The 19,529-nt window shown below is 38.9% G+C and overlaps 1 protein-coding gene across 2 annotated transcripts in view; it reads right to left on the bottom strand.

The window, feature by feature from the left end:
* Positions 1 to 19,529, bottom strand: part of LOC131061912 (aminopeptidase M1) — an 89,855-nt gene that overhangs the window by 11,984 nt on the left and 58,342 nt on the right. The window lies entirely within an intron of this gene.

The raw sequence follows: 19,529 nt of genomic DNA, 5'->3' as shown, positions 1-19,529 counted from the left end.
GCAGATTGTAATTTCAGTTTAGTGGTTATTGGTGTGTTATTTTCTTGTGGGTGGGTTTGAGTTTGTTACTTGTGATAAGTTTGGAGATACTCAGCAGTCAGCAGTATTAGACAGTATAATCTTTGTTTCCTATGCATTGCACCTCTTATTGTAAGGCTGGTTAGTAGTACTAACAGCCAATTTTGGATTGTAAAGCATACCCTGCTGAAAAGTGGAAGAGGCTGGCTTGCCGCCTACATTTGATATCTGTAATCCTGTCCTCCCGTTGCATAAGCGGTAGAGTGATATTTTGTTTGTAATGGTCCTCCCACTGCATAAGCGTGCATAAGCGATTGAGTTGAGCTTTGTTGTAAGTGTTCAGTCCTCCTGCTGAAATATTGTGGTTGAGTGATTCGTGCTTGAGTGTGTTTGTTTACTTGGCTGGTTTACCGCCAAGTTCCCTTGTTTTACCCGCTGGAAAGTTTAAGGGGTTGGCTTGCCGCCCGTTATTGTAATAAGCATTTATCTAAAGTTGTATCTAACGATCCCTTGCCACTGTATGCTCTCACCCTCCCAGCTTGGGCTCTCGGTGAACAAAAGGTGTAGGGTTTTGTTGTGACCTTTTCACACATCGCCCCATTGCTAACGGGGACCCCCTCTTTTCCGCCTTTTTGCGTTGTTAGGTTAGGGTTTTGGCTTCTTAGTGGCAATTTTGTGTTTCCCGTGCCCGAGTCTCGGAGTTTTGATCATGCCTAGAGTCGTTTAGGGTTTTTGAAGTTATAGGATCAAGCGCATGACAATTGAGATTCTAAATGATCCTAGTTTTGCCTAAGTGTAGATCCCTTTTGGAGTGTTAATGTGTTTTTAAATGTCCTTGTTGGTGATTTTAAGTGCTAAGGTGTTTTCAGACCTTTTGGAGTTGTTTTCTCGCTCCTAGAAAATTATTCAAGTTGATTTCGCACATTATCCCGATAGTTTTCCTTGTGTTATGCTCCATTTTTTGATAAGTTTCTAAGTGATTCTGAGTGGAAAAATCATCATTTTCCGGAGTAAAATCCATATTCTAAGGGTTAAAGGGTCAAAATTCCATGCTAGAGGTGCTTTTCCCCTCATATTCCTGACTACCCATGGTTTTCCTCACTCAAAATCCGGACTGGACATGGATTTCCCCTGAAATCCATACTTGCCTCAATTTTCCACCACTGGAATTCCATACTAGGGTCGTTTTTCCCCTGGAAGCTTTAAAATTTGACTAAGTGTCAAGATTTATCTTGACTACCCACGTTTTTCCACCAGGGAGGTATGGACAAGGTTGTTGATGATGTTTGCATTCATTCCACGCCTGGGTCATTTTTCCACCAGGGATTTGTGACAAGTTTTTGAGGGTTTTTGTTCAGATTTTTATCCAAACTCAACGATTTTCCACTGAGAGTGCATTTGATAGTCCGGGTTTTCATCCAAACTGAGGTCAATTTTCCACCAAAGGGGTTATTTTTGGGTGATGACTTAATTTTTGAGTGGAATTTTCATTCCAGACTCATCAATTTTCCCCTGGCCTATTTTGCGCGAGTTTTGATGAGGATTTTTGTCCACACTGAGATCGATTTTCCCTTATGGCTCAATTTTTTACTTGAATTGAAATTATTTAATAAATGAGCCCAATTTTAATTGTTTTTAAATGATGATTGATGATTATTTAAAATTTAAAAACAAAATTAAATAACTTGCAATGAGCATTTAATGTTTTTACCCTTCTAGAAGCGAGTTAGTTTTGCCAAACAAGTATAAGAACAAGTTTTTTATCCCACATTGCTTGTGTGGTAAAAGTGAGAGGCAATCGCAACTATAAGAAAGGAGTCTCCAGCAATATTTTATTATTAAGTTTGCCAGGTGTCTCCATGTTTGGCAATTTTTCTCTATTATTCGCAAATTTTGGCAAAGTGTTGAAGTGAAGTGTTTGATTGAAGGCCTCCATTTTTTCCAGCTTGGCAATCCTATCCATTGCTGCCATTGAGGTTTATTGCCTCCTTTTTTTCCAGATTTTCGATTTTGGTTAAGTTCGGCAATTTTGGTGAAAATCATGATTTTTTAGGGATGGCGATTTTTGGTGTTTGATGAACTTCCGTGATTTTCCAACCATTATTGCTTGTTGTTCCAGATTTGAGTTGCAGATTGGAGATGCATTGAAGACATTTTTGCAGATTTTCCAAGGATGGCGCTATAGCTGGAAATTACGATTTTGATTTGGAAGTGTTTGTGCCATTGCTTTGGTGAATTCCCTTCACACTTGGTGGCTGCCATCATTCCCTACTTGCTGATGTGTTGCAGATCTGAGTTTATCCTCCATTGTTGCAGCTTGTTTGACCTCCATAGCTGGCTAGAAAATCAATTTTCAAACTTATATCCTGTTCCCAACTATTTTGTGCCTTAAGCAATTTTATCCGAAGGGCTGATTGGAGACATTCTCAAACAATTTCAGAGTTATCTTCCATTGTTGCAGGTCTCAAACTCCATTGTAGGGGGCTATCCTCAAAAAATAAATTTTTCCAGCGACCTACCCACCTTGCGATTTCACTTGGGAAGCATTCTTACTTCATTTCGGAGTTTATTTCTGAGTATTTTATCATTCCTAAGGGTGCTAGTAAGTCTGAAAACTTCATTTCCAGATTTGTCTTCAAACTAAGTTTTCATTTCCAGCCCTACATACATGCTCACATTTTCTTATGTTTGCCTTAGAAGGTTGATTCTCATCAATTTATGCATATCTAGGTGATTGCAACATGTTTAAAAGTTTAATTTTCAGGTTGTCTTCAGATTTTGTTGACCTCCATTGTTGACTGCGGAAGGTGTCCTCAGACATACTTTGTGTGAAAACATAACCTTTCACACCTTTCCTTAGTCACCATTAATCTGGTATACTCTTTTGCACTTTAGTTTACACAATTTCTAAGTATAAGGAAATATTAATGAATTCCATAGAAGGTTTTCATACTCTAACGTTGTCACATTTCGAATCTAATTGTCAAGATCTACCAAGAGTGTGGACTATTTTCCTGACTTCATGCTCTAATTAGCTTAAAATCTTTAGGAAGTCAAGAATTCTATTAAGAATACTATTTATTTTCCTAAGTTCTAACTTCAAGCTTTGTACAAGTGCGATGTCGAAGTCTATATTTAAGGAAAGGAAAGAACAACAGAAGATACTGGAGACTGGATTCTATCCAGAATCCAAATTGTCATCCAGATGGAAGGAGATCACAAATACAAACATACATTTCTTGAACCTGAACCTGATGCGACAGCGGATGTTCGGAGTCGGAAATCAAATTCCTTCCCCAGCATATGTAAACATTATGAAGAGTGGTATTTTTCATGCCGCTGGATTTCCACAGTCCATACAATGCAGTGAGCTTATCCTGGAGTGTGCACGATGTTATGATCCTTGCTTGCCAATGATCAAGAGTCCTAAGGGCATTGTTATTGCCTACCTTGCTAAGGATGCTATTGCTGAGGTGTTCGGAATTCCACGCAGAGAAAATATGAAGGATGCAACCAAGGATGAATATAAAGAGCGGTACACGAAGAAGATGGATGCGTGTAAGGGTATGATAAACAAAGAGCGTATGATTGAGCCTAGGCTTCATCATTCCAAGGCTCCCAGGACACTCATGTGCACAAACTTCAAAGAGGAGTATAGTGACTTAGTATTCCTACTCAACAAAGTGATGGGGATGCCGCAGGGTGGAATATTCGATGGATGGATGTTCTATTTCATCCAGGATTGTCTTAGAGGGGCATTGGTAAATTGGTCTAGAATCATAAGTGACAATCTGGACTTTCAGCTGAGGAATGTAGAGCGGTCCAAGTCATTCACCCTAACTTCCTACTTGGTATACCTGCTTGCACGATCGTTTCATACAAAGGATTGATATGCAGAGGTGAAGTCGAGAATGGGCAAAAACAATTCAGGAGTCATGAGTGCTACCCCCAGCTGACAATGTATTAAATTGAGGACTATAAGAGAGTGAATGACGTATTCACCACGTACATCACGCGGATGCTACTAGGCGGAATCCACAAAAGATTGTCCAAGGAGGCAACAGAGCTGATAGAGAAATATGGATCGTGGTATATTCAGTTTCCCACTTTCACGTACCTTAGGATTCATGGGTTTCAATCCAAACCCTACAGGCTTCCTAGGTATCCGTCCGACAGAATGATCTTGTTGAAAGTGGTGAGACAAATTCTAGAGTTTGATGTCATTCAAAGAGAGAAGCATAGGACAGGCATGGCATTCCCTATTTCAGTTGGGAAGACATCAGAGGTTTGCCAGTCTGCCTTAGCCATCAGCACTGCAAGTGAGGAGCTTGCATTCTATCAATTTGCAACGTTCAAGAATGGAGAAAGATTTGATCCAGATAAGAAAGTAGGAAGGATCGGGGGAGAGAAGTTCATCCACAAAGTAGACATAGAAGATTACTAGGCCGACCTGATGGACGAGCAAGTAGTGAAGAGACGAATGTGGTCCAGGATGTCAGTGGATTTCATGAGGAAGTGTGGACTTTTCCTCATTCCTGATCAAGTATTAGATGACAGGGATCATACGCATCCACAATATGAGAATGAAATGAAGAAGGCAATCTTATTGCCTAATTGGTCAGAATCAGAAGAGATTGATCTGAATGTATTGATGAGAGAAGTCTTGAGTTTCTCCCGTGCATGGGTAGATATTCAGATGTATAAGTTAGTTGATATGGGTGTTCCCTTCACTTATGAAAAGATGAAGCCGGAAGAGTCTACTTCCGAAGATGATCAGAGGACTATCAGTGATGTCAGGATTCATGCAGACGAAGAGAGTCAAGCTCCCAAGAGAAGGAAAAACAAGCCAGGAGGAGTCAAGGCCAGAGGGAAGAAGATTGAGGAGGTGAAGAAGAAGAAGAAACAAAAGACTATCATTCCCACACCTATCATTCCTTCACCACCTCTCAGTGTCTCATCAATTAAGGTGATTGAAATAACATAGCAGAATAGGGAAACCCAACAATGTTCCAACACAGTGATACTACCAGAGAATATTCGGGAGTTACATGCCACAACAACATCTGCACCTCCAAATGAGAACGATGATCAGCCGCGACCCCCTACTGTCCTTTTGGAAGTTAGTTTGGGAAATGAGATATAAGATTTGACCAGGAATAATTCTAATGATGATGATGATGTTATCTTGGCATTGAGGACTTGATCGAGATATGTGCCTCGATGAGAAGTATGGGGAAAGGTAAGAAAATGATAAGGTATAACCTATTGATAACATTGATGATTACCTAGCTAGAAGTGCTAAGGAGAAGGAACCCAAGAGAGCTGAGATTTTGTCGCACATAGTTAGAGAAGAGACGGGAATGCGGATTGCGCGGGTTGTTGTTCCTATTGCAGGCGTGACAGCGGATATTGCTACTCCTATGGATTTCCAGATTACTTCAGTTGCCCTTGGTCGTACATCAAGAGATCAAGAGTTTCAGGAGGTTGGTGATAACCTTAGGGTGATCGACACAAGGTTAGACAAAAAAATTGAAGAGAAAGAAAAGTACAGAGAAGAGAATATCAGACTAAGAGAGTATATTGTGGGGATAAGGTGTGAGAATCCCACCCTTATTTCCCCTATTGCAGTTGACCATGGAATACATTCACACTATGAGGCAACGAGAGATACACTCTCGAAGGTGGAAAAGTAGATTGAGAGTGCAAGAAAGCAGGCAGATGATTTCCTTACTCAGTTTGTCCAGGCATATGATAGGACAACAGGGCTTGTGTTTAGAATCCAGTATTTGGAGGGAGTTTGGGAAGAATTCCGACCTATTCAAGAGAAGACTATTCCACGCCTCAAGGCTTTGAAGAAGAATCCTAATTCCACCTTGGTCAGCAAGAACATTGTGCACAATGGAGACAGATACGATTTCCATGGCTGGTATTGTTCATTAGTCGTGAAGAGATTGTTAATTCTTGTAACGTCAGTCGTACTATTTCCGATGCATGAATTAATTACATGTTAACATATTCACGTTAACAATAAACAATGAATAAATATCGAATAATGGTGGTTGCCACCGGTCACACCCCTTCTTGTTATCGGGCTGGGTTAAACGATTTTTCATAAATCGCGATCAGTCAAGCAAATAAAATGTTTGTTAATGTGCAGTAATATGATGAGTGCTACGTAGGAAGAGATGTGTCTTCCCATGTGGGAAGACATATCTCTTCTCTACGTACCCTCTCATTCATATATATAACATGCATACAATGGGAGGAGACCAATACCGAAATTGATAAGTGTTGTGCTTCCGTTCCATTCACACTACTGCAGTTCGAAGTAAATTTCAGACTATATCTTCATCTGTTCTAGCCTCTTGATCACAGAATTTAAATAAATTTAACATGGTGGTATCAGAGCTAAGTTAAGGAAGATCAAATTAAATTCTGTAACGATCATATAGACCTTCACCCGGCTCTTAGTAGATCACATTCCTGCAATCCTAATGGCAACCGGAGTTAGGTTTGAAGATCGACTAGATGGAGCATCAAATTTTGTATCTTGGAAATTCAAGATCATGCTTATTTTGAAAGAAAATAAAATTGACTCCCATGTCAAAAGTGAAATTCCTGAACCCTGTGATGATACGGAGAAAATTCAGTGGAGCAAGGACAGTGAGAAGGCTCTTAAGATTATTGTGGATTCAGTGAGAGACCACATTGTGCCAGTAATTTCTAAATATGAGACGGCTTTTCAGATGTTCAAAGCCCTAGCTGACATTTATGAAATCAACAACACTAGTAGGGCTCTCACCTTGAAGAATCAACTACACCATATAAAGATGAATAAAGGAGAGACAGTTACATCCTATTTCTTGAGGATCACTGAGCTTAGGGATCAACTATCAACTATTGGGCATCTAGTAGACAACAAAGAACTTGCTATGATGGCCCTAAATGGACTTCCTACCTCGTGGGAATCGTTCATTCAAGGAATCAGTGCTCGTTCTAAATTTCCTAAATTTGATAGATTGAAAACTGATTGCATTCAAGAGGAATTTCGGCTTGTCACAAGAGGAATAAAAAAAACAATGGTAATGAGGACATTCAAGTTCTAAACTCTAATTCCCACAAGAAAGGAAAGAAGAAGAACTTTAAGAGAAAGAGGGAGAATGGCTCAAATGGAAAGGGGTCTTCAAAGAAGAAGGGAGACATTTCTGAAGTACAATGTTTCAGATGTGACCAATATGGGCACTATGCAATGAAGTGTCCAGACAAGTTCAAGCAACAGGCTTCAATGGTATAAGTTAAGAAAGGGAGTGATTCTGAGAGACTAGTCTTCTACTCAGCCCTCTCTAGTCAAGTCACCTCCAGTTCGAACACATGGGTGATTGACAGTGGAGCATCTCGACACATCATTGGATTTCGTGAGCACCTAGATACACTTGTGGAAAATTCAAATGAAGTGACAATTGGTGATGACTCAAATTATCCAGTTATGGGAATAGGAACCTGCAATATCAACCTACAGTCAGGCATATCCCTACAGCTGACTGGAGTTCTATTTGTACCTGGTATAAAGAGAAACCTTGACTCACTTTCTGCACTTGAAGATTAGGCTTACAGATTAACCTTTATGGAATGAAAGGTACTTGCTTGGCCAAAGAACTCCACCATCAAGAAAGCCCACACCAGTGGAGTAAGACAAGGGAGCCTCTACAGACTTTGCACCACTCCACCTCAAGCCTTGATTCATGAGACTCCAGATTCAAATGAACTTTGGCACAGAAGATTACGGCACCTTCATTTCCATACCCTACCTAAGATAGAGAAAATGGTGATTGGCTTACCCAAGCTAAGTCACAGTTCTGAAGGAGCATGCAAGGGGAGTACCTTGGGAAAGAATACTAATGGGTCTTTCAATTCTAGCAACAGTAAATCCAAAAATGTATTAGAATTAGTTCATTCTAATTTATGTGGACCCATGTCTGTACCCTCCTTAGGAGGATTTTTATATTATGTAATATTTGTAGATGATTATTCTAGGAAGACCTGGATATATTTTCTAAGGTATAAAGTCTAAAGAAATCCTTTCTAAATTTAAGGAATTCAAAGCTCTTGCAGAAAACATGATAGGTAAGAAAATCATAACCTTGAGAACAGACAATGGGGGGGAATACACTTCTGATATGTTTAAAGATTATTGTATAAATGCTGGGATTAAAAGGGAGTTAACTGTACCTTATAACCCACAACAAAATGGGGTAGCTGAAAGAAAGAATAGGACTATAGTAGAAGATGCTAGGGCTATGTTGCTTGACCAAAATATAGAAACCTCATTTTGGGCTGAAGCATTTAGGACAGCTGTGTACATCCAAAATAGATGTCCTCATTCTCTTCTTGATAATAAAACCCCTGAAGAAGCCTTTACTGGTAACAAACCTAACATAAGTCATCTTTGGATCTTTGGGTGTCCAATCTATATTCATGTTCCCAAAGAAAAGAGATCAAAATTAGAACCTTCTGGAAAGAAAGGGGTATTTGTTGGGTACAGTGAAACCTCTAAGGCTTACAGAGTATACATACCTAGACAAAGGCAAATTGAACTAAGCAGAGATGTTATCTTTGAAGAAGACATAGCATTCAGGAGGTCCAAAAGCTCTAATGAATTAGAACACCAAGATCGTACTACAAGCATGGATGAGGATCCCACCCCTGACATTCAAAGGGAGACCCCTGAAAACACTAAGCATGAAGTTCAAGACATACCTTTGGAAGAACATCATCTCGAAACTAGGAAGAGACCACTTTGGGCTAAAAAGATGCTTCAAGAAGCGGAAAATTATGCTGCTCCAAAGGGGACCTTCAGAGAAAGTAAGAGACCTAACCTATTTTCCAATTATGCTGCTTTGATGAGTGAGACCATTGATGCAGAACCTTCCTGTGTTGGAGATGCTCTCAAACATCAAGTTTGGAAAGATGCTATGTCAGAAGAGTATCAGTCAACTCTGAAAAATGATGTCTGAGATATTGTGCCTAGGCCTAAAGGCAAATTTGTGGTATCTTCAAAATGGCTCTTCAAAATCAAACATGCAGCAGATGGCAGCATTGAGAAGCACAAAGCAAGGTTTGTTGCCAGAGGTTTCTCACAGAAAGAAGGTATTGACTATGAAGAGACATTTGCTCCTATTGCCAGATACACTTTTGTCCGAGCAATTTTGGCTATTGCAGCATCTAAAGGATGGAAAGTCCATCAAATGGATGTTAAGACTAGTTTTCTGAATGGTAAGATTGAAGAAGTTTATTTGGAGCAACCTGAAGGTTTTGTGATTCATAAGGCTGAATCAAATGTCTGCAAATTAAAGAAAGCCCTATATGGACTTAAACAAGCCCCCAAAGCATGGTATGAAAGAATTGATCACTATCTCTTGGAATTAGGATTTTCCAAGAATGAAGCAAATCCAAATCTCTACTACAAAGTAATCAATGGTGAATTATTAATTCTTATTCTTTATGTTGATGATCTACTAATCATAGGAGAGGATAATCGTATTTCTCGGTGTAAGAAAGAATTAGCCTCTGAGTTTGATATGAAGGATTTAGGAATTCTTCACTACTTCCTTGGATTGGGAATTTTGGCAGCAGGCAGATGGTATAATCCTTAATCAAGGAAAATACACCATTGATATACTCAAGAGATTTGGAATGATGGATTGTAGATCGATGACCACACCTATGGAGACAAATCTGCACAAGCTAAGGGAAGCAACTGCAGAATCAGAGTTTGCAGATCCTACCCTCTACAAACAGATTATTGGATCTCTGATGTATTTGGTAAACATAAGACCTGATATATGTTATGTTGTTAATACGCTAAGTCAATTCATGTGCGAACCTAGTGAAATACATCTTGTTGCTACAAAGCATATTCTGAGATATCTTCGAGGAACCATTGGTTTTGGTCTGAAATATAAACATGTAGACCTTGACTTACATGGATTCACTGATTCTCATTTGGCTGGAAGCGTAGTTGATAGGAAAAGCACATCAGGATGTTGCTTCAGTTTAGGATCAAGAATGATCTCATGGATATGTAGAAAACAGTCTTCAGTTGCTCAGAGTTCTACAAAAGTTGAATACATTGCAGCCTCCATGGGAGCAAGAGAAGCAGTATGGCTCTGGAAATTGCTTGTAAGACTATTTGGTCAGCCCTTAAATCCTACTGACATCTATTGTGACAATCAGAGTTGCATCCAGCTTTCAATGAATCCAGTATTTCATGACAGGTCTAAACACATTGAGATTCCTTATCACTATGTTCAAGATATGGTGGAAAGGAATGTGATCTGACTGAATTATATTAGTATAGGTGATCAGATTGCAGACATTCTTACCAAGCCTCTCTCCAGGATAAAGATTGAGCACTTTAGAGATAAACTTGGTATTGTTGAAAATGTTATTTAATTTTGAGAGATAGTCTCATTTATTCTGATATACTAATATATTTAAGATGTTTAATGTGTAAACTCTTTTATTTGTCATGTGTGTGACTCCATGACTTCATGGGCCCCTTGTGAACATTATTGAAGGGGGACAACTTTTCAATAATGAACACTTGTTTCATATTGATATTGTAAGGTGACGATTTTACAATTATCAATTTATCTATCTTGATGGATATCATGAGACTTGATATCTGTGGACATGTCATGATAGTATATATCTCTGAGACATTATGGTAGATATCAGTTGGTTGATATCATTAAATAAACCATAATTATGATAGAGATCTTCATGGTGAATATTATGGACATAATATTTGTGGACATGCCATGAATCATTATCAATATGGTAGGCATCATGTGACTTGATGCCAATGCACATACCTTACTTGATAACTATGAGTTATGGTGAGTATCATGAGACTTGATATTCATTGTTGAACCATATCTCTAAATATCACTAAGGTGTGATATGTCTTCTCTTCACAATCAATGGATGAATTGTGTTGTTTTCCTCTAACATGAAATATGTCCTCCCTAGCTAAGAGGGAGTGTTAATTATTGTAACGTCGTGTTGTGATGTATTCACACATCGCCCCATTGCAAATAGGGACCCCTACTTTTTGCTTTCTGGGGTTTGTTTTTCTAGGCTTTAGAGTTTTGTCTGTTAGCCTTTGCTTTTCGAGTGTCACCAGGGGGATCACCTGGATAGCAGGCTCTGCTTGAGCTAGGTCAAGTCGGTGAGTGATGAAGTCTGGAATGTCATCCTGATCTTCAAATGCCCTGAAATTTGGCTAAGTCTGGAATGTCCTGATCTTGAAATTTGACTAAGTCTGGAAAACTGAAGAATCCTCCAAAAACTAGATTTTGCAATATAACTCCTAGAGGTCCGAAACCACTCTCAAACATCCTGACAGTATATATGGAATATAACTTAAAGTATAACTTATACTTAAATGTTATATTCCATAAAATGATCCTGACGGAGAGACCAAAATGTCAAATTTCACTCCTAACCCTTCCAAAGGGTCCAAAGCGAATTTCGCTCCTGACCCTTCCAAAGGGTCCAGAGCGAAATTCACTATAAACCTCTTTTGCTACCTTGTTTGGGATCCAATCCTTGTTCCTTAGGTGGAAAATGATCTAGGTTTGCTTCTTGAGGTAGTTTGGAGTTGGAAAAGTGAATGATCAAGCATAAACTAAGATTTTTGCTCCTAACCCTTCCAAAGGGTCCAAAGCGAAAATCTTCCTAGACCTCATTTCCTCCCCAGTTTGACCAAATTTTGAGTTGCAAGGCATCTTGAAGGGAAGTGTGGACATGTTTGGACTTTGGAAATGTTTGAAAGCCTTGAAAAAATGAAGGATTCTAGCCAAGAAGGTGAATTTCGCTCCTTAGGGTCCAAAGCGAAATTCCTTGCAAGCCTATTCTTTTGACCTTGTTTTGGCTTAAGACCTTATCCCTTGGGTGAAGAGTGATGTTTAGTTACCTCTTGAGGTGATTTTGAGTTGGAGAAATGAAGAATCAAGCCCAAATCATGATATTCGCTCCCGACCCTTCCAAAGGGTCCAGAGTGAAAATCCTCCTAGACCTCATTTCCTTCCCTATTTGACCAAATTGTGATGTCCAAAGCATGTTGAAAGGGAAAATGGACATGATCTAGCCTTTGGGAATGTTTGAAAGAGTTGAGGAATGAGTGTTTTAGCCAAGGAAGGAAATTTCGCTCCCGACCCTTCCAAAGGGTCCAAAGCGAAATTCCTTACAAGCCTATATTTTTAACCTTTCTTAGGCTTAAAACCTTGTTCCTAGAGCGAAGAGAGATGAGATTTTACCTTGCAATGAAGTTTCAAGTTGAGAGAATGATGATTTTTGGTCAAGAATGAGATTTTCGCTCCTGACCCTTCCAAAGGGTCCAAAGCGAAAATTCTACAATCACTTGTTACAAAATGAAGTCAACTTTGACTCTTTATGGTTTGGATGAGTGTGAGGAGAGATGTTCTTGCCCTGTTGAAGTTGATTGAGGACAAATGATGAAGGAGTAAGCTCAAGTCAAGATTTTTGCTCCAGACCCTTCCAAAGGGTCCAGAGCGAAAATCCCAAGTCCACCTACTTTCTTTGCAAGACAAGTTAAAATTTTGATTTTATGGCCTAGAGAGGAGTGAGGCGAGGTGTCCTAAGTCTTGGAGGTGATTTGAGGTTGAAAGGATGAGGAAATAACCCTAAAACAAGATTTTCGCTCCTGACCCTTCCAAAAGGTCCAGAGCGAAAATCCTAAAATCCACACATTCCTTTCAAATTTGTGCTAAACCATGCCTAGTCCAAGATGAAAGATGCCCTTGAGATTGCCCTTGAGCTGATTGTTGTCTCCAGAAATGATGATTTTGGGCTAGAGGAAGAAATTCGCTCCTGACCCTTCCAAAGGGTTCAGGGCGTAAATCCTTCAATCACCTTTTTCTCCTTGCAAAATCAAGTCAAACTTGGGTTGGATGAGAGGAGAGAAGTGTTTTCTTGCCTTGTGAGGTGAATTCAACTTGAAATGATGGAGGAATAAGCCTAAATTAAGAAATTCGCTCCTGACCCTTCCAAAGGGTCCAAAGCGAATTTTCTCTAAACCACCTTTTTTCCCAATTTTGTGCCTAGCCTAGTGCTGACTAAGGCGAGTTTTGATGGGAGAGCTCCTTAGGAATGACTTTGACTTATCAATGATTATCAAATTTGAAAGAATTGAGCCAAAAAGTGAATTTCGCTCCTGACCCTTCCAAAGGGTCCAGAGCGAAATTCCTTGTAAACCTAGTTTTTGACCTTGCTTAGGCTTCAATCCTTGTTCCTTGGATGAAAAATGATGAAATGTATCTTGTAGGAAAGAGTGGGATTGAAAAAATGAAGGATTTTTAGCCAAGAAGGTGAATTTCGCTCCTGACCTTCCAAAGGGTCCAGAGCGAAATTCCTAAAATCACTTATCTTCCTTGCAAATCAAGTCAAGCTTTTGGTTTTTATGGCTTAGGGAAGGATGAAGCAAAGTTTCCTTGACCTTGGAGGTGAGTTGAATGGTAGAATTTGTCCTAAAAAGTGATTTTTGCTCCTGACCCTTCCAGAGGGTCCAGAGCGAAAATCCTAAAAACTATCTTATCCTCCAAATTTTGTGCTAAGTCAAGCCTAGACTAGGGTGAGAGAAGCTATCTGGAATGCCTTGGAAGGATTTTTGATCATTAAAAATGCAAACTTTGAGCTGGAATTAGAATTTCGCTCCTAAGCCTTCCAAAGGGTCCAGAGCGAAATTCTTCATCTACCTATTTCCTCCTTGTGTCAAGTCAAGACTTGGAGTCCTAAGGCGTAGTTGAGGTTGAAATGATGTTACTTTGCCCTACAAGATGAATTCAAGTGAAGAAAATGAAGAGTTGTGACCTAAAAGGTGAATTTCGCTCCTGACCCTTCCAAAGGGTCCAGAGCGAAATTCCCAATTTCACTCAAATTGCTCATGATAGAGGTCAAGGCGTGGATCCCTGGGCTCTGGAGGAAGGAAAACTAGTGTGTGCTCGCCTTGGAAGGTATTTTGGAGAGGAAACATGATAGATTTTGTCCTAAAAAGTGAATTTCGCTCCTGACCATTCCAAAGGGTCCAAAGCGAAATTCTTAAAAACCTCTCTTTTGCCCTAAATTTGCATCAAGATTGGTGTTGGTTGAGAATGAGGGCGTCCTTGGGCATGTATCTAAGCAAGTACGGTTGCAAAGTGAGAACAATTTGAGCCTGAATGCAAATTTCGCTCCTGACCCTTCTAGAGGGTCCAAGGCGAAATTCTTATAGGGCCTGTCCTTGGAAAGAATCTTGAACAAACTTCATTTTGACATCTTCTTGTTGATGATTTAACGCATAAAATGCTATGTTAGAATAAATATATTATGTGTCCTTAATCATCTTATGGTTTGTCTTGCAGATGAAAGAAGACCAGGCCAGATCAAGGACGACCTCCACAAGACCAGACCAAGACAAGGACAACCTTCTCCAGTCCAGCATCAACAAGGACAACCTTCTCCAATCTAGCATCATCAGGGACGGCATCTTCCAATCCAGCATTCCAAGGAAAGGTACACCATCCATCCTGCACATCAAAGACAAAGGAGGTCAGAGCAAGGGTCTGTTGGAGAAGTAGACAGTTTCAGAAGAGTTAAGTAAAGTTAGCTTCTCAGCGTCATCAAATTGAATATCTACCAAGTTGCAAGTGTCAGACAAGGTGGCATCCCAGTCATCACTCCTCCAGTTGGATTGGTCCACCTCAGCATGTCCAGATTCAATGTACCTGACTCATCAAAGATGGGACTAACTTCGATATACCTACCTCGGTTATCCATTGGTCAAATATTCCAGAGAAGACATGTGTCCAAATAATGCAATTATTTCATTGGCCAGAATTGAGTTGGTTGTAACAAACCCTAATTAGGGTTTTCATTGTAAAATCTCGGCCATTGATCTCAAGTTGATCTGAGCCATTGAATTGTATTGGGGTACTATATAAGCCCTGGCTCCTCATTTGTAAAGGCTAATAGTTAGTCAATAGTTAGTCAATAGTTAGAAGGTGAAAAGTTAGAAATAGTGAATAGTCAGTTGATAGAATAGCAATTAAAGTAGAATAGAAAGAGAAGGCAAAGATTGTTGCCAAGATGTTGTTGTAAAAGACTTGTAAAACTTCATTGAAGAAATGGTGAAATTTATGGGTCGATTCAACAATTTGCATGGTCTCTATACTTCTCATATTTGATTTCATGTTATTAAATGAGTGTAAGAAATGTGTTTGATTGATGGTGAAATTCATATATCCATACTACTAGCAATTTGTTGATTGCAGACTTGCCTTGTGTAGTCAACTGGAATCATTCAGTTTAAGCTTAACTTCAATTGTCGCTTCTTTACTAATATGCATCAGCCTGATGGTGTCTATGCCTGTAGCGATGATCTGAATATCATAAAGTTTTCCTCCGAAGATCGCACTAACCTTGTGGAGATGGTCCTGGGATGTCAAAACAAGACTTAGTTAGAATTTCATCAAAGGTCATTCATTGCTCCTACATTCTTAGTGTCAAAGTTAGATCCTTTCCTCGCCCTCATCCTTTTTCTTTTTTTTTCAAAATCTAGACTAGTGAAATCCTGTGTTCCAGTAATATTCAAAGCGAATCAGATGTTCAATCATCAAGTGTAAGTCCCCTTGTGATTCCAGCAAAATCACATCATACCACAGAGAGCTTATCCACGAGTAGAGAACCTACATACAAGAACCTTGGAGTTGCCTCGACTGATCCTTCGGCGAGATCTTCAACAGTCGGGAAACTTTGCTCAAGAGAGGATAAGGTACCTTTAGGTATTTTATTCTGTGTTTGGTCGTGTACAAAATACACATCAACACGTCAATCATACTATTTCCGATGCATGAATTAATTACATGTTAACATATTCACGTTAACAATTAACAATGAATAAATATCGAATGAGGGTGGTTGCCACCGGTCACACCCCTTCTTGTTATCGAGTTGGGTTAAACGATTTATCATAAATCGCGATCAGTCAAACAAATAATATGTTTGTTAACATGCGGTGATATGATGAGTGGTACGTAGGAAGAGATGTGTCTTCCCACGTGAGAAGACATATCTCTTCTCTACGTACCCTCTCATTCATATATATAACATGCATACAATGGGAGGAGGACAATACCGAAATTGATAAGTGTTGTGCTTCCATTCCATTCACACTACTACAGTTCGAAGTAAATTTCAGACTATATTTTCATCTGTTCTAGCCTCTTGATCACAGAATTTAAATAAATTTAATAGAGATCAACTTATGAGAACTCCCAGTTGAGTTGTATGGAGATGGAGGGATTGATTCAGGACATTCAAACGAAGATCCTTGCCTCAATTGAGAAATTATTGGGTGTTGATGTTAGTGATGCTAGTGGTTTACACTTAGCTGAATTAAGAGACAATATGAAATTTATGTATTTTTGTTAGTTGGACTCTTTGAAGAAGAGTCAGATAGATGACTTGGTCTCTTTGTTGATTCATGTTCATAGTTCGCAGAAGCTCATGCCAGATTGGGAGAACACTTTGGACACTTGCTCGGATTCACTGGACATGATTGATTTATAGCAAGATACCTTGCCTAGCATTTCCATGGAGTTAGATTCAATATTGGCTAGATTCTTGGATTATGCTAGGAGAGAGAGAGATGCAGGGAGGAATCTTCTAGAAGATTCCCTATTTGATGACTAGGCATCTTTTTATTGGGCCATATGTTGGTGGCGCCATTTTTTATGTAAACCCTAATTAGGGCAATTCTAGGGTTTTGTTGGCATGATCTTGGCCGTTGATCTTGTATCAATCTTGGCCATCCATTTTGTAAGAGACTCTATATATACCTCCTTGTCTCTCATTTGTAAGAGAGAGTTTTTGTAGAATTGTTGGTATATGTTGTAGCTATTTGAATCATAATCATTGTTCAATTGTTGGTGATTTTATTCTTCAAGTGTTGTCTTTGCATTCATGGTTCTCAATTCCTCCGAGTTAGATTAGAATTTTAGATTAGAGTTTATTTTCATGTATGTTAGATTGAGTGAAAGATTTGTTAAATATATTTGTGTGGAATCCTTAATCCATACCACTAGCCTCTTGCCGTTGGTAAGTGCGCCTTGTGTGGTCAACTGGAGATTTGAGTAGGCTTAACTTCAATTATTATGCAACCTTTGACAAGCATCAGCTTGGATGGTGTCAGTGTGTAATGGTAATAGTCTGAAAATCTTTAAGTATACCTTAGACGATTGCACTAAGCTTGTGTCAATACCTGTTTGTGAGACCTTGCCTAGTTTGATTCCACTAGATTTGTTCATCATTTCCTACATTCTTAGGCCTAGAATAGATTTCCTGAACCCTATTCCTTTTGCCCATTTTTTAGTAAGAATTAAGTCCAAAGCTTCATTGATAAATCCTAAGTTGTCAGCACACCTATTCCGCATCTTCATGATCGAAGAAGATAATCCTAACATTTGCGTAAGTCCCCAAGTGAACGCAGCAATTCACATCGACCATTGAGTTACCCACTCATCAAGACCTAACATGTAGAAACCTTGGAATCATTTTAGTTGATCTTATCCTTAGCATCTGAGGTGATTTTGTTCAAGAGAGGGTAAATTACCTTGGTATTTTATTCTGAAATGTTATGTGCATAAAACACACATTAACAAGTTCCTTCTAGCTGGTTTTGGATTTCTTTCTCTAACCCTAACGGGTGTGGTTGTGTTTGTAATCTTGTTGAAAAAATAAAAAAAAATTAAGGGGGGATATTTCAACCATCTTTGAAAAGGTGTTATGGTCCCACGAAATAAACATTATGTGGCAAAAGAGGCTGATGTAGCAGCTGACAAATGCCAAGTAGACAGCCAACCAGCTGATGCAGACACTTAGGCAGCTCAAGCGGGCACACACACCTCAAGCACGTCAAGCACCTCAACCGAAATTGAGAAAATCTAGTGAATAAACAGCAGCTCGAAAAGCACTTCAAACTCAGTCCAATAATACTCTGAGCAAACCTCTAGCTTGAAAGACAGGCTTGACATAAACCACTTTACATCAATGACAAAATGTCTAATAGTAATGACTGTTGATATTAATACTGACTTGCTATTTCTTATTACCATAAGAAAAAATATCCTAAGCATGAATATTGTCATGTTCCAGATTTTTAAAGTGACAACTAATTAAATTGATTTTTATTAAGTTGTCAAAAATGAATAAAATATTCAATGATGACTTAATATTAATTAATTTAATTAAATAAAAAATAAAATATTATAATGTCACTTTATTAAATTTCCATTGTTCATGTCGGCATTATCTTCTAGAAAGTTCCTGGAGGTCTTTATAAGGAGGCTTGCTAGGAGTTATTAAGTATGCTTGATTTGATAAAACATTTTATGCTTTCTGGAGACAGATACCTTCAGGAGTTTGCAGAAGGGTTGGACGAGAACCTAGCTCTTCTAAAAGGGACGAATCGCAACAGAGTCCACATTTGGGCTAAATTTGTGAAGTCTCCATTGGAGACAAATTTGTAAGGTTTTGGGTTTATTTCAGAAATAAAAAATATTTGCAGACATTGATGATCTATATTGGAGACATTTGTATATGATTGAGAGCTAGTTGCCTGTCTGCTCAATCAAGTTACAAATCCAATAATCGGTATGCCGTTTCATAAATATTCTCTTTCGTGGGTCTTTTGAAGCGATTGTCTTTGTGGAAGATAAAGAAAGCCATTTCCTTGAAGGTTCGTTCAATTCTATTATAGTCATGGCTTTGCATATGCCGTGTCTGGAGAATAATTAGCCAATATCTAATGTTGTACTGTGAATATTTTATTGGGTGAAAGATAAAAAAGGCGGAGAGCTCATTTCTTTGATGGCACGGGCTACTTTGCTGTTATAATATATTGGCGGTGATTGGGAAAATCATGGCCTGATTCGTGTTTTTAAGAATTATTACGTTTAGCCGACTCAAGGAGATATTTCATATAAACCCAATATATATTAAGCAAAGGATTGGCATATCAGGGAATAGATGACACATGCCACAGCAGTCTACAGTCGGAGCTAGAGTCATCAGTAAGTAGTCTCTGGAAATTAAGCCTGGTTATTCATCGTTTCACCCTTCACAAGTGCTATTTGGTAATTACAGGGACTTAGACTGGGAGCAGTGTTCAAACAGATTGGGGAATCCTTGTTTATAGCCCTGCAACTTCCAACGCAGGCCTTATCATTTCATATCGACCTCCTTGTACACTATTTCCCATCGCTGATGGAAGGTGTCAGCTAATACTTGATCTCTGCCAATTTCTGATAATAATATTCTGTAATCTGTTAGTGAATGAATATAATGGAGTTTCCAGTTCAGCATATGGTTTCCTATTAGTGTTGTTTTGGTTCTTCATCTATGTGTTAAACTTGCAAATTGTTTGTCAATTATTTTGCAACTGGAACTAAGCA

The sequence above is a fragment of the Cryptomeria japonica genome, chromosome 9, assembly GCF_030272615.1.
Source record: "Cryptomeria japonica chromosome 9, Sugi_1.0, whole genome shotgun sequence".
Lineage (NCBI taxonomy): Eukaryota > Viridiplantae > Streptophyta > Pinopsida > Cupressales > Cupressaceae > Cryptomeria > Cryptomeria japonica.
Note: the sequence above shows the minus strand (reverse complement) of the source record. Positions and strands in the feature narration are given on the sequence as shown.